This window comes from Pleurodeles waltl, chromosome 9 (assembly GCF_031143425.1).
Source record: "Pleurodeles waltl isolate 20211129_DDA chromosome 9, aPleWal1.hap1.20221129, whole genome shotgun sequence".
Lineage (NCBI taxonomy): Eukaryota > Metazoa > Chordata > Amphibia > Caudata > Salamandridae > Pleurodeles > Pleurodeles waltl.
In genome coordinates this window covers 67,530,211-67,545,017 of record NC_090448.1, presented here as the reverse complement: position 1 = coordinate 67,545,017, position 14,807 = coordinate 67,530,211, and the positions used below count along the sequence as shown (strand labels likewise).

The 14,807-nt window shown below is 43.7% G+C and overlaps 1 protein-coding gene across 1 annotated transcript in view; it reads right to left on the bottom strand.

The window, feature by feature from the left end:
- Positions 1–14,807, bottom strand: part of TMCC1 (transmembrane and coiled-coil domain family 1) — a 422,180-nt gene that overhangs the window by 262,860 nt on the left and 144,513 nt on the right. Inside the window, exon 3 of the mRNA XM_069206307.1 lies at positions 6,234–6,294. The gene's annotated coding sequence lies outside the window, so the exon portion shown is untranslated. The remainder of the gene's footprint in view (positions 1–6,233; positions 6,295–14,807) is intronic.

The following is a 14,807-nucleotide window of genomic DNA, read 5'->3' as shown; positions in this document are numbered from 1 at the left end:
AACATTTTGGGATCCCCTCCCTCACCCCCCCTTTTTTTCCCTTTACACCCCAAATGCATAGTTTGTGTGTGTGTGTATATATATATATATATATATATATATATATATATATATATATATATCGCCACTAGGTAGTTATACTTAGGTCTCCTTTTCCATGGACAGATCATTTTTCGGTTGGATTATAACTTTACCCCCGTTCGACAAATCTTCACAAAACTTTCAAAAAAAGAAGTTCATCCACCTCAGCTCCTTCCTGGAAAGCTTCGGGAGATCTTTGAAGCAGGGGTCATTTTAATTGACATCCTTAAAAACAGGTTTTAGCAAAAACTGCTGAATGGGATTACAACAAATCTTGAAGGAAGCTATATTTTGGTTTGCAGATTGTGCTTTTTGTAATTTAGTGTAAATTAGTCCTGTCGTTTTTTAGGAATTAAGGGTGAAAAATAATTGTATATTTTGGCAGTTGGGCTTGCGAGAGCCACGCGAAATCAAACATGGAGCCCTGCGATAGGCCGAGAGGTCAGTTTTTCCTGTAAGCCATCACACTCTCGCAGGAGCAAGTGGCTGCCGCATTTCTCCTGATTGGCTGGTTGTTGAAATGTTATAAATTAAATGTCTGCCATCACTGTTTAGTGCGAAACATTGGAGGTGTTGTGAAATTAAGTGAAAAAGTTGTATAAGGGGGCAGCACAAAGACATACTATTCCCCTAGATTTAGAGAGGAGGTGTCTAAGGGATAACTACTGTGAAGAAAATAAATGTATATTGTTTTTATCTAATTTTTACGATCTCACAGGACTGTTGAAAAGCAACCTCCAGTACCCAACTTTTTTTTGTTCCAAATATTTTATTGAGATTTTTAGAAAATACAGAAAGCAATGAAAAAATGCACACCATACATATACCAAAGGTCCAATCTGGCTTAAGGATGCCAAACACAATGGAAGAGGTCGATAGTAATCGCTCAAATAGATAAGTGAGGGATTGACCATAAGGTGCCATAGAGTCTATGACGAGAGACATAACAAGTAAATGCCATCACTACCATAATAATCTAAGCACATATTCCACAGTTGTGTTTAGTAATGGAATATATTATAAGGGCTTAACAGCAACAAAAAATAAAACATGGATACAGAAGAGGAGGCATATCAGATAAAAACCTGAACAAAAGGCTGTTGGGCCATCAGGACAAGATCTGCGTGGAAAAGCAGAAAGAAAACCGATGTGGGAAAAATTTATAGGATATTTTTCACACTCTCAAGATGGTGGATAAGTCCTTGTCCCCTATCCTACCAAAATCCTTATCCCTCCATTTATGGAACCATAAACTATAGCCATAGTCTTAGTGAAAATGGCCTCTGTTTGGGCCACCAAAGGCATCAGTGTGGTATCCGACCTGCTGGAGAACTGCATCCCTCTACCCTTTGTCTAACTCCAGGAGAAATACTCCTTGTCCAACATGGACTTCCACAGCTTTCCAGTACTCAACTTTTAAAATATGGTCAGTTGTAATGAGACACTGGGGTAAGGAGCTCGATGAGGGTGCGTGTAACAATTTACACACACTTGCCCAGGTCAAACAGGGTATAAAAGTAAGCCTAGACTCTTTGCAGGGAGATCTGCTATTTAGCTAGCAGGAAGCGGCAATGTGCTGTGAGAGCTGCAGAAACCTTTGAAGTGGAGATCTTCAAACTGTGGCGGTGTGCCCATCAGGGGTCCGTGGCTCTATTCCCAGGGGTGCGCAAATGGCTTTGCAATTACTTGTAAATGAAGATGGCCTGGGAACGCAACCTTGTTTACTTGGCGCGTTCCAACTGTCTTCATTTACAGCAGCTTATGAAGTGCATAAAAACCATATTGGAACTGCAATCCTGGGGGCCACTGCGGTGGTGGTCAGTGAGTGTGGTGGCAGAGTCAAAGACATGGCTAAAAAAAAAAAAGAATTCTGTTATTTGTTTTTTTGCCTTCAGGTAACTGCATATAAAATAGCACACACATCTTAAACTAAACTAATTGCTAGGAAATGTACTCTAACCCACGTTCAAGAGATTACTGCAAATGTTTGTGTGTAGGTGAGTCTAGAGAAGCAGAGAACTGAATCTTGGCTGGCACAGAGGGGAACAGTGATTTGTGTACTCATAGTGGTACGGGAATACAGCCTGTAACAAAAAGCACTAACGGAAGGACCGCAAACTGGTAGTGTTGCGACCCCACCACAAATCAGAGATACTTCCTCTGTGCGACTTGAGTATAGGGATATGAAAGTACGCATCCTGCAAGACGACAGACACCATCCAATCCTCTTTGTTCAACGCCATAAGTACCTGCGCTAGAGTCAGAATTTAGAATTTCTCCTGCTTGAGGAACCAATTCAAAATCCTCAGGTCTAGGATCGGTCTCAGGCGACCGTCCTTCTTGGGGATCAGGAAATATCTTGAATAACAACGCTGACCCCTTTCCTGCTCTGGAACCAACTCTACTGCACCCTTCGATAACATGGCCAGAACCTCCTGTTGCAACAACAGGAGATGGTCTTCTGAACAAAATGAGGGACGGGGAAGGGAGGAGGGAACTCCTGAAAAGGGAGAGCATTTCCTATTTCCACAATATTCAACACCCAGGAGTCTGTTATCATCAACTCCCACTCACGGAGAAAAAGACAAAGCCTTCCCCCTACAGGAGAGGCATGTTCGATAAGGTGGGGAAAACTAGGGCTGCTTCCCCTGCTGTTGTCCACCAGAGGAAGAGGATGATGAAGGGTGCTGCTGGGCTGCCTCTCTAGCTCTAGCCCTCCCTCCCCCTCTAAAGGATCGATAGGATGGATTGGCAGGTTGTTGGGCTGAGTACTGGGGCCTCCAAAAAACTGCCCCACGACCAAACCCTCTGAACCTGCGAAAAGGCCTATAGGGGCAGCAGGGGTAGCCTGTAAGCCTAAGGACTTTGCTGTAGCCCAGCTGTCCTTAAAACATTCAAGGGCAGAGTCTGCTTTCTCCCCAAACAGCCTTTCACCATCGAAGGGCAAGTCTAGTAAGGTGGTCTTGTACATCCGAGGAGAATCCGGAGGACCTCAGCCAAGCGTGCCTCCTTGTAGCAACAGATGTCCCAATTGCCCTGGCAACTGAGTCCGTTGTATCAAGGCCAGATTGTATAATCTGCTGTGCCGCAGCCTGCGCGTCCGAAAAGTGTTCCAAAAGGCCTCGGTGCGACCTGTGGCAGATCCATGACCATAGCCTTGGCTGAGTCCATAAGGGCGTGGACATACCTGCCCAGCACACAGGTAGCGTTTGCAGCCTTGAGGGCCATGCTGCAAGACGAAAAGATCTTTTTCGAAGACTGTTCCATTCGCTTGGACTCTCTATCAGACGGGACTACAGGGAATGAACAAGGAACAAACTTTGTGGAGCAAGACGCTTGAACCACTAAACTCTCCAGGGTTGGATGACGTGAAAGGAACCCAGGATCCCCGGGTGCTCCCCTATGCCTCCTTGCTACAGCCCTATTCACAGCCGGAGACTAAACTGGTTTCCTCCACAAGTCCATAATAGGCTCCATCAATGCCTTGTTGAAGGGCAGCAAAGGATCAGCCAAGGACGTAGAGGGATGCAGCACCTCAGTTAGATTTGTCTTCACCTCTGCTGCAGATAAAAGCAGGTCTAAATAGTCCGCTGCCTTTCTAATGACCGAATGAAATGTCGCTGCCTCCTTCATAAACTCCCCTGGAGATGAAATGTCCCATCCCGGGGAAGTATCCAGCCCACTGGCTGATCCCAATCCTTGGTATTCATCCGAATGCTCTACAAGCTCGCCCTCCTCCAACTGCCGGTATTCTTCCTCTTCAAGGAGATGCGAGGTCTTCCTTCGAGATCTCAAGCGGGACTCTAGTCTCGGCGTCGACATCGAATTCACAGACGCCAAAGACACCGCTTTCGAATCCCAACAGGGCACAGGAGAGGATGGATGAATCCGAGAATCACTCGGATCTGGCGCCGACACGGACTCCAACGGCGCCATCTATGGAGCTGGATGGCACAAAGGTAATGGGGCCGGCTGGCCAGGGGATAGCATCGGCGTCGGCTGACACGGTGATGGCAATGGTACCACGGATCTAGATGGTGACGCCATACCTCGTGGAGACATCATCGGCGTCAACCCGGCACCCCCAACTGGGCAAAACGGCATAAACGGCCTCATCTTATATGGAGCCGGGGAGCCCAGTGAAAATGCTAATGGCCCCGTGGGACCCGCCGGTGCACCAGCAGGGGCCATAGACTGGAAAACAGCATACATAGCATTTAGAAATGCTGCCGGATCCGCTCCCGGAGCCGGGAAGGCAGGATATCTCTGGTCTTGATCCTGCTGCTGCACATCAGGCTCTTGTGGCGCTGGTGAAAACTGAGGGCTATGAGGAGCCACCTCAGACTGACTGCGTCAGAGATATTTCTGGACTCTGGGGCTGTGGAGTCACAGTAGGGCTCACCTCCCAATTGCTTTGACGTCTAGTAGATGGAGACCTCAACCTCGATCGGCTCGGTGTCGAACGGCACCGTGAGTCGTGACGGCACCTTGAGTCATGACGACAACGCTTCTTGTGCCTCTTGGAAGAAGCGTGAGATGAAGCCCTCTTATGGCCCTTCTTCTTAGCCAAGAAAAGCTTGGCCTCTTTCTTTTAGTGCCTTAGGGTTCATGCTCTGGCACGATCCACAACCCTCGATGTCGTGCTCAGAGCTCAGACACCAAAGGCAGTCCCCCATGCGGATCAGTGACCGACATCTGACCGCCACATTCATAACAAGGCTTGAAACCCAATTTTCTCGGGGAGACATTGTAACTACTAAAGCTACAACTCTCTCCAACGAGCCAGGGGAAAAAAAAAAAAACTTTCGCGTCGAAGGCATGGAACAAAGGAAACTGACATCAGCATGCCGGCGAGGACCTCTTATTGGCACGGTGATGTCAGACGGAGTCGCGTGGAGCCGTGCAATTGTGACGTCCTCGTCGACGTGGAGAGCTGGGAAGAAGACTTTGTCAGATGCTGGCACAAGGGTGAATTCATAAGGTGAGGAATCCACAGGTAGTTTGTATCCATCAGAAATATACATTCACACACATACACAAAAAAATCGCTACATACCTGTGACAAACACTTTGAAGAAAGTTGTGTTGTAGGTTCATATTATGTGCCACTCCAGCCTTATGTCCTTGCGTTCAAAACATGGCAACCTGTTTTTAAGAGACTTTTTTTTTTTCCAGACAATTGGGGCAAAGGTAATGGGGAGATCCAAAAACTGTTTCTCTACAATACATCTTCGGTCTTGTCTCGTGGTTTCTGGCGGTAGGGAAACTGGCAGCAGTGGCCGAAGACCACATCCAGTGCCTAAACTCAGCTGGGTATAGACAAAGACTTCTCTCAACAGGTTCCCAGAGCAGGGAGACAGTCTGGGTCAACATGCCTTTGGTGGCAGTGGAACAGGATTGTTGGGTGTAGCCAAAGGCCATAATTTGTGCTCAGGTCCACTAGGGATGGACCAAGGCTATATGCTATAAGCACAAGTCCTGGGAACAGGATGTGCCTAAAAGCTCCTAACTACCCCCTTCACCTGGTCAGCATGGCCAAAGGATACACTACAGCTTCTGGGGGGAGGAAGGGGAGACGAGAAATCTTGACACAGGGTGGTACAATGAAGCTTTTAGTAGGGTTCAAAGTGTATCATAAAACAACCAAAGAAATTCACTCAGAAAACTTTTTAATGAGAAGTCATTGTGATTTCCTTGATGTGAATAGTGATGAAATTCGTGATCTGATGGGCAGCATCGTGCTTTTGAGAGAGTAATTATGGCACAGCTGATAAATTACAATGTTTTTCCTTAATCAAAAATGTTTTAGAGAAAAGTTATTTTTTAATAACAAATGTTATTTTGTGGTCTCAGCAAGCAAACAATTTCCTTTTAACAAGATTTTGTTCTTTAGAAAAACACATACAAATATCCTTTTACAAAGACAACAGTACATGCAATCACAGGTCTAATCTGCTTTATGAGTAAGGATTTCTTCTGCAGGAGGAAACAGAGCACATAACTGAACTAAAACTATTTAAGGAAAGCAATAAAATACTACACCCTCAAGGCTCATGTGACAGATACATTTGTTACCAGATATCTACATTTATCATTGCGAGTTCTTCTACAACAAGAAGCATTGAAATATTGCCTAAAAGGCCAATACTTGCCTGCAGGTTACAGTCTCAGCCAGAAATAGCCTATCCAGTACAGAACTGCGTCAAAACGACACTGGAGGAACAGAAATGAAATAAGTTATTATTTAAGAAGATCTTCTGTGAATCCATTTACATCACACAATTGCAGATGACACGTTGCAAGGTACATAAAGAATTGCTTATGGGACGTGTTACCATAGAGAAACGAGATGGATAAAGACAAAGCAAATGCCATCCTAAAATCTATTCTGTTAAGGTAGATTATTTACTGTCCCCTTTTCTGAAGAGCCAGTTTTCTTTTAACATGCTGCTAAACGCCACATCCCCTGCCCCACTCTAAATGGGGTATTCTTTCAACTTAAAAAATAGTTGGACCTAAGAATCACAACCAACCTTCCTCTTGTCCAGCACATGAGCTCTGGTTCCAGTAGCACGGAACGATTGCTTGGCCCTTGGACAGTCTGGCAGAGAAGACCTGTGTGCATCTTTAGGACACTCCTTCGGACCCAGGCCTAAGAGTGGTTGAAACCTATACAAATGGAGGCTAGAGCATTGCGATAAAAGGAGGCACTCATTAAAAAAAAAAAATAACACATTGGCTATGTTAATAGTACTGGCTTATGAATGCCCTGTCAAGCCAGTCCTGCCCTCAAAATGTATGTATGTAAATGACTGCTTTGCTCGCATCTCTATTGCTGCCAGAAAGAAACACCCTTAATCATCTAGTTACTTAAGACACTTTGATACCAGTACACTGGTATGTGTGTGTTCCTAAAATTTCAGGCTCCAGCAGCTGGATAAATAAAATTAACACAGCTTGTGGAGAGTGAGAACTTCTTTTGTGGAAGAACAAGGCTTCTGCCCAAATCAAAACACAAACTCCTGACTCTCACCATGTGGGTGGAGCCAAAACGTCCTCTCTTGCTGATACTCACATAATTGTCTGACAACAGGTGCACTCTCACACCAGACCATAAAACGAACACTCCCTGATAGAAGAGAGCATGTTTGCTGGTAGTTTCCTTGTACTTTACCATCACTGCTGTACTCTGCACTGTCTCAGCTACAGGACGTCGGGGTGCTCTGTGCAGAGCTTCTCTCATCTACTTTAGCTTGCTACAGGTCTCCTCCCAAGAGCACTTTCAGACAGTAGAGCAACAAGGCCATGGGCAGAACTTCAGGCTTCCGTCCAGTATAGCAAAGACATTCACCAAGGAATGCAGGAAGTAACACAGATTGATGTAGGTCAGGTAGGTAGGACTTTAAGTGGGTTGTCAAGCTCCCCCTTATACACTCAGTGCGGCCATTATTGTAGCTGTCCGCTGCCAATTAGAATACATGCAGGGTTCAAGGTTTTGGTGTAAACCAGTCAGCCTCACTATATATTTGCAGGTTATCTCCCAGAGAAGAGGGCCAAAATGTGGTGTCGACTGGATATTATTTGTGCATCCCATAACAAAGCCAGACAAGAGAAAAATAATTGAAAACAAGCTTCTTCTTGAGCTCTTGTATCATCATGGCAACCGGAAGAACAAGAGAAACCCACAGAGAAAAGGGATCCAATGCTATAAAGCGGGAGCTTGGGGGTGGGTGGGGATTGTAACTATGTGCCCTCTAGTAAACATCCAACAACTCATGTCAGTCAAGCAGAGTTATGAATTAGGAGGCACATACACATATTTTTCCCACGCTTGAGATGAGGGGAACATTGAACATCTATAACTGGAGCTGCAAGACAGAGGGGGTACACCTCTCACTAAGGTCCAGACATACTCCACCACAAAAAACAGGAATTACTGCCACGGCACTAAACATTTGCAGCAAAGGGGTGAGTGGGGGGACACACTTGAAAGGAAAACTGCTCAAGAACACGTATAGGTTCCATTTTTCTCTGCAGTAGCTTAGGGGGTTGCAGAGGACCAATGGAGCTGAAGTCCATGTGGTTTCTTAGATTATGGGACACAACCACATTCCAGAAGCAAAGCCTTGGGAACCTTAAGGGGAAATAAATATCTAACTATGACGGATGGGAACAGACGGCCCAATCAGCTGCGGACTTTCATCTCTATAGCGACAAGAGCTGCCAGGCCTCAAAGAGAGATATGGCACAGGAAACCTGCCTCTTCAGTCTGTTAATCTTGAATACAATATTTCCTGAAAGATTTACAAAAAAAGTTTTAAAAAATAAACACAAACGAAGAACAGTAACAATTTAGAATAATTCCCCGAGTTGCACATTGTACATGGTGTATATATGCCATGTTGCACAAACAAGATGATTTAACTGCAACGACTGAAGCAGTGCTACCCGTCGGTTGATAAATACTTTGAGTGTTTCAAGTGCTGGCTGGCACTTACTCCGAGAGGTGCTCGCTGTTGATTTAGATTATTAAAGGGCCTTCCCGCCACAGAGAAAGCAGGAAAAGCCAGCACCCAAAGGCAGAAGCAGTTATACACTGTGCTGTATTTCATCGAAAATAAAAAATTAATAAAAAAAAATAGCAAAAATATAGAGGGAGAACATAATGTAGAACCAAAACCATGTAAGCAAGGCTGCTTATTAAGTCGCCATTCTGCTAAAAACAAACTTCACATGGATCAATTTGTGCTATCAACTACAGTTGCAGAATTATACATACATTCATGATAAAGTTCTATTAAGAGATTAATTTAAATATAAAGTGCAATTAAGATTTTCAGTTAGAAATACTGTAACATTGCCGCCGTAGCACAATTTACAACACACAGGTGCCTGAGGTTAATACGTCATTAGTTGTGATACATAGTCACTGATATGGAAAAAAAGACTTAGTAAATTGGCATGCCAGACTAAAACAAACCTCGTTCTGCACAGTGAAATCTGTTAAACAAAAACAAAGATAATAAAGAATCGAATTTAAAGTATAAGCAAGGTGGCATTGTTGATAACATTGTATCGTATGTGCTGATTGGATGATACTGGTCATTTGAGGGTACTGAAGTCTGGGAAGACATTGGTTCCTACTAGCTTTGCACGCTAGATTTATAATCAATGCTGGGAAGTACGCCGCACCCACATTAGACACTACACATTCAGTGGTATATCTACATTGACAATTTACACAACAAGATGTACGTGGGAAACCATTAAGTCTCAATTCTGCACAAATTAACAAAAAGGCAATTTGAGCATATGAATTTGCGCCTGTGCAAAGATTTAATGAATCGAACAAATCAGTACTGAATTTATATCAATTATTCTGAAGAAATAAACGACCTAAACAATGTTAAACCAACACATCATTCAAACACGAGACGAAGCCTCATTGCTTAAGTGTTATGCCCCCCCTACCCAAAAAAAAAAATATATATATGCGCTAGACCTCTGGCAGTGCTGCCTTCCGCCAGTACATCTCCCACCTCCGACTGCCTCCATCACCTTTCTCCTCCCACCTCTGACCTGCACCCTGATACTAGCTTGGCTCCTCTTGCATGTCTTACTGATCCCTAAATCTCTCTAATTTCCACCACACAGATCTCCACCCTATCTGCTGCTCTGTTCCTCTCTGCATCGCTTGCACTTGTCGTTGCTGGATTTCACGGCTGCCTTGACCAGACCACGCCCTGCTCAGTATCTGCATCCCTGCAAATCCTGTTTAGCAGCGTTAAACATCTGTTCTGAGATAAATCCGGCTTGGGAACACTTGGCTTTGTGTGCCCGGAATGCGTGGGCAAAACATCCCCTAATCAAGGATATATACACCATGTGTGTGCGCGGAGATATGAAAAGCCTCCTGCAAACCTGAACTTCAAGCTAACAGATGTAAAGAGGGATTATGGAGGGGAAGGGATCCTACCTTCAGTAAGAATGTCATTGTTTTACAGCTACATAATCACAACGGGCCACCCATTCTAGAGACTCGAGGAGGCATCTCTGCATACAGGATATTATATATGCAATAGAGAAGATTCTGTGTTAACTATTTTCATTGAAAGAGATTAGGCCTAGTGCTAACGAGATACAAGATGCGGGAGCCAAGAGCGATGACATCATGACCTAATCAACTGACTGTCACAACGATAGACACCCTACAGAGGACAAGCTGCAGTCAGGAATTTAGGACCACTGACAAATAACAAGCATATGCAACGCAACCGGTCTCGAGTTTGCTTGAGCTAGAGCAATTAGCATTGTAAACTCCTAACCGGACTTTTCTTGCCACATAAATTGAAGATGAAAAAAAAAAAACAGTTTCACGTAACTAACTGGACTTTTCTTGCCATATAAACTGAAAAGTAAAAGTTTCACATAAGCGAGCTGACAGACGCCATCAGTGCAAAGCAGACACACAAAGGGAAATAAAAGGTCACTCGTAGTGAAACCTCTCGGCAAAAGTGCAATTATCCATGTAACCAGCGAAAGTTCTTGAAAGACAGAACCATCCAGGTTCTGGACCGGATGTACTTTTCCAACATGCTTCCTCTCACTTGCGGGGTCCCTCAGGGCTCTTCGTTGAATCCCACTCTTTTTAATGTCTACATGCTTCCTCTAACTAAAATTGTTGAACCCCATGGTCTTTCCTTGGTGTCATATGCAGACGACACCCAGCTGGCAGTATAACTCTCTCTAACACCAGCAACACCTCTCAATCCATTCTATCTTCATGCCTTGCAGATATCGCCAGATGGATGACTATCTCTAAGCTTAAATTGAACGATGAGAAATCTGAAATAATGATAGTTGGTAACCTAGCCCTTCTCAAGTCTCCTTCTCTGGCTCTAGAAGATCTTAAAAATCTTCCTTCACCTAAGGAAAACATAAAAAGCCTGGGTTGCTGGCTAGATTCGCGCCTTAGGATGGACTGTCAATCTAAAAATCTTGCTGTATCTTGTTTCGGCGTATTGAGATCCCTGACGAAAATTCTTGATATTCTTCCTTTCATTGCCAGAAGGCTTATTCAAGCTTTGATTTTGTCTCGCCTAGACTATGGCAACTCCCTTTTCCTCAGCTCTCCAAACTATGTAATAAAGAGACTGCAGGTTGTGCAGAATGCCGCTGCACGGCTGCTTATGAACACACCCAGACATCTGTCGGCCAAACCAGCATTAGCTTCTCTTCACTGGCTCCCAATTAAGCAACTGATTAATTTCAAGGATATCTGCACGACACACAAAGCTCTCCATAATAAAGGTCCCATGTTCCTTAGGAAGAGTATCACGCCCTACGTCCCTCAGAGGGCACTTCGGTCTTCATCTGCCTCTTTGGTGACCATACCTTGTTTTAAGAAAGTAACCTGGGGAGGCAGTTCTTTCTCAGTCAAAGCTGCGTATCTTTCAAATTCGCTCCAACTGGATCTCCGGCAGGAACAATCAGAACTTGCATTTCAGAAGAAGCTGCAGACACTCCTATTCACAGTATAGATCTTGCTAGAGTCTAATTTTCCTCCCTAGCGCTGGGAAGCCTCCGGGTAGCCATGCGCTCTACAAATCCATTAAACTAAACTAAGTGAAATTATCTACGTAACCGGCAAAAGTACAATTAACTATGTATCAGGGTCGATGTCATGCAAAGCGCTCGACTTCTGCCCAGCGAGATTGCGCTGTGAAAAAAGAGAAAAAGTAGTCCAGAAACCGGACGGAAAACGTGGAGCCTCCTATGTTTTCAGTAGTTGGTTGCTGCGCTCGAGGAAGGCTAAACACCAGAAAAGGCATGACTTATGCATGCCTTTCACTAATGAAAGCAAGCAGATTTTAAAAGGCAAGCTCACGAACCAATAAAGGAAACTGACGTGACATGGGCGTGGTTTGGAGCCCAAACAGATTACAACGCGGAGCGCTTTGCACTCGCCCGTAAAATGGTTTTTCCACTGCTCTCTGCAGGACGTCAAAGAAGAAATATCACGTCTCCCCCCCCCCCTCAAAAAAAAAAAAAAACTAGAAGCAACCATTGAGCAGAAAATTGACATACATTCTAATTAGCACAAAATAGTGGCAGAAACAAATGGTGTAGAACTTTGGTCAAATAAGATCCAACATAAAAAACACAGATACAATTCTGCACATGATGGTTTTAAGTTATTTTCACGCAATCTGGATTTATTTGTAAATAATTACTACTTTTCTATTGTAATAACACTAAGTTAACCTGGTGACATAAGCATTCCTGTGGGAAAATAGAAAAATCAGCAACTTCTCAACTTACAGCTACATATTCTGCAGAGGTCAAGTGTGAAATATACCCTCACTAATACACATGTTAAGGTCACCTTTGGTCAATCCCAACATTCCAGTTAGAGAAGTCTCAGTTAAGTAACCTGTTAAACAATCTGCTCGCTCTCTGGCAGAATCCAATCAAAACTGAACCCTGCTAATGAAAGGTCGGCCTGCTTTAGAATTAAACATTAGGGCTTTGCTCTGGTTATGGTGGTCTGTGCTCACAGTCAGTCTCCACAGATCTGTGATAGATGATGCACCAATGGCTCTTTAGACAGTCTGAGCATGGGTAGTAAACACTGGTCCAGAATGGCTAGAAATAAGCTAGATTGTTAAGGAAACCTCCACATAAACGTAGTTTGATTTTACTAAAGTTTAAAATCATGGAAGTATCATGAAAATCTGGCTTTCAAACACTTTTAGTGAACCAGCAATGGTTTAGGACTTGGCTTGTGACTACACCAAAGAAAACTCACAAAGCATACTACGGTTAGGCAGATTGTTTCAGAAAACAAATCAAGCTTGTCCTCACTGGCCACAAAAGCCCAGCCCATTCTAGAAAGAGTGGTAAAACTCCTGTACTTTGCAGACTTTTGCTTCTCTTCTTCAAGATGTGAAGCTTGGTTGCTGCAAGCTGAAGGAGATATTTTTGACAACCAAGACCTGGCAGTATTTGAAGTGACTCATTACACAGCCCTTAGACTACACAGGCTACAACCCACACAACAGACACCATCATGGGAGACTAATGCGTGGATTGCTCATAGTCTGTCTCTCACAATGGAAAAACTATTCTCTCCACTTCAAAACATAGCCACATTCTTACTCTGACCCACCAGGTTCCACACCTCCTCCCACATTACAGGTACATTTAACTCTATCCCGTGGCTGATGTCATAGGGCGAAGATCTGCAAGTTTTTCAAATAACCCAGGCACCTTTTTATATAGACCACAAACTCTTCATTTTTTGGAGTCACCATCCCAGCATAGCAATGCAGATGTTTGCTATACAATAGACAGCTTTCCACAAATAGGAAAAGCTGTTTTAGGTAACTCTTTCCTATTGAAAGAAGCAGGCCTGACATCATTAATAAAGAGTTATCTTTATGGGAAATCAGGTTTGAGTATACTTTTTATACACTTCGACCTGTTGTACAAATTGTGGGCTTTTAAATGCTTTATCTTTGTCCCACCTTGAGGCGGCTTATGTCACGCCTTGCAGACTGCTCTGTTACATGGATAATTGCATGATTGACGATATATTTCAGCGTGGGCGAACTATTTTTTCCTTTTGTCTCTCCTCTTCGTGCTGCATGGTGGCCATGGCGCTCACAGCATGAACTCGATCGGCGGTATTTGGAGCATTGTTCATAGTTACCTAATCAGTCATTTCTTTTGGCTCTCCCCTAAAACACTTGAAATTGGTAAATGCTTTATCTAAAACAGAAATCCTCAAAGCGAAAGCGGCTCTCCTGGCACAGTGGGAGAGCCGATACTACAATATTCACTGCACTCATAACTTGCCCCACAATGCTTTGCAGGGCATTACTTTTGCAAAATAACTTTGCTCATAAATCAGCCTGTGTTGGTCCTAGGACAATCGGAGTACCACCAAACCGTTCAGTACGACACACTCTGTCTAGGTCATCTCTGGGTCCCCACACTAGGGTAGTGGGGGCCCCAAAGTAATAATCCCTACCACCACTCTGTATCTTTTTAAACACTTTCATGGCTAGAGCTTTTGTTTTATAGCTGGGAATAGCTTGTGTTTTAAGGGCCTTGCTTGTAATATCATTGCTATAGGTTTGCTACCCCTGAAAATATATTATGTACTATGCCCGTCAGGGGCTAATTATATTGTTACACTGCATTATTTATTGCCATTTACTTTGTGTGGTTATGCAGTCTAGGGGCTAATTATAGTTACATGACTATGTTTCTTACAAATGCTATTTTCATTGTAGTGTTCTCCAGGGGCTGTTCTAAGCATTACAGTCATAACAACATACTAAGGTATTTGTGGCGCGGAAACTTGCCCCATAATGCTTTGCAGGGCATTATTTTTACAAAACATTTTTGCTCATAACTAGGCCTATGGTGGTTCTAGGACAATGGGACCACTTTCAAAACATTGACCACTATGTGCTTTTTCTGTTTATATCATCTGTGCCCCTCACACTATGTTAGTGGGGACTCCCAAATAATAAGCCCTACCACCATTCATTATCTTTTTAAGCTCTCTTTTGGATGGAACTTTTATATTTCTGCTGGGAGAAGTTATGCTTTATGGACCTTGTTTATAGGGGCTAAATATATGGTTACCCTGCATTACTTTCTCCCATTTATTTTTTTTCCACATGGTTACGCTCTTTAAGGGCTGACTGTATGGTTAC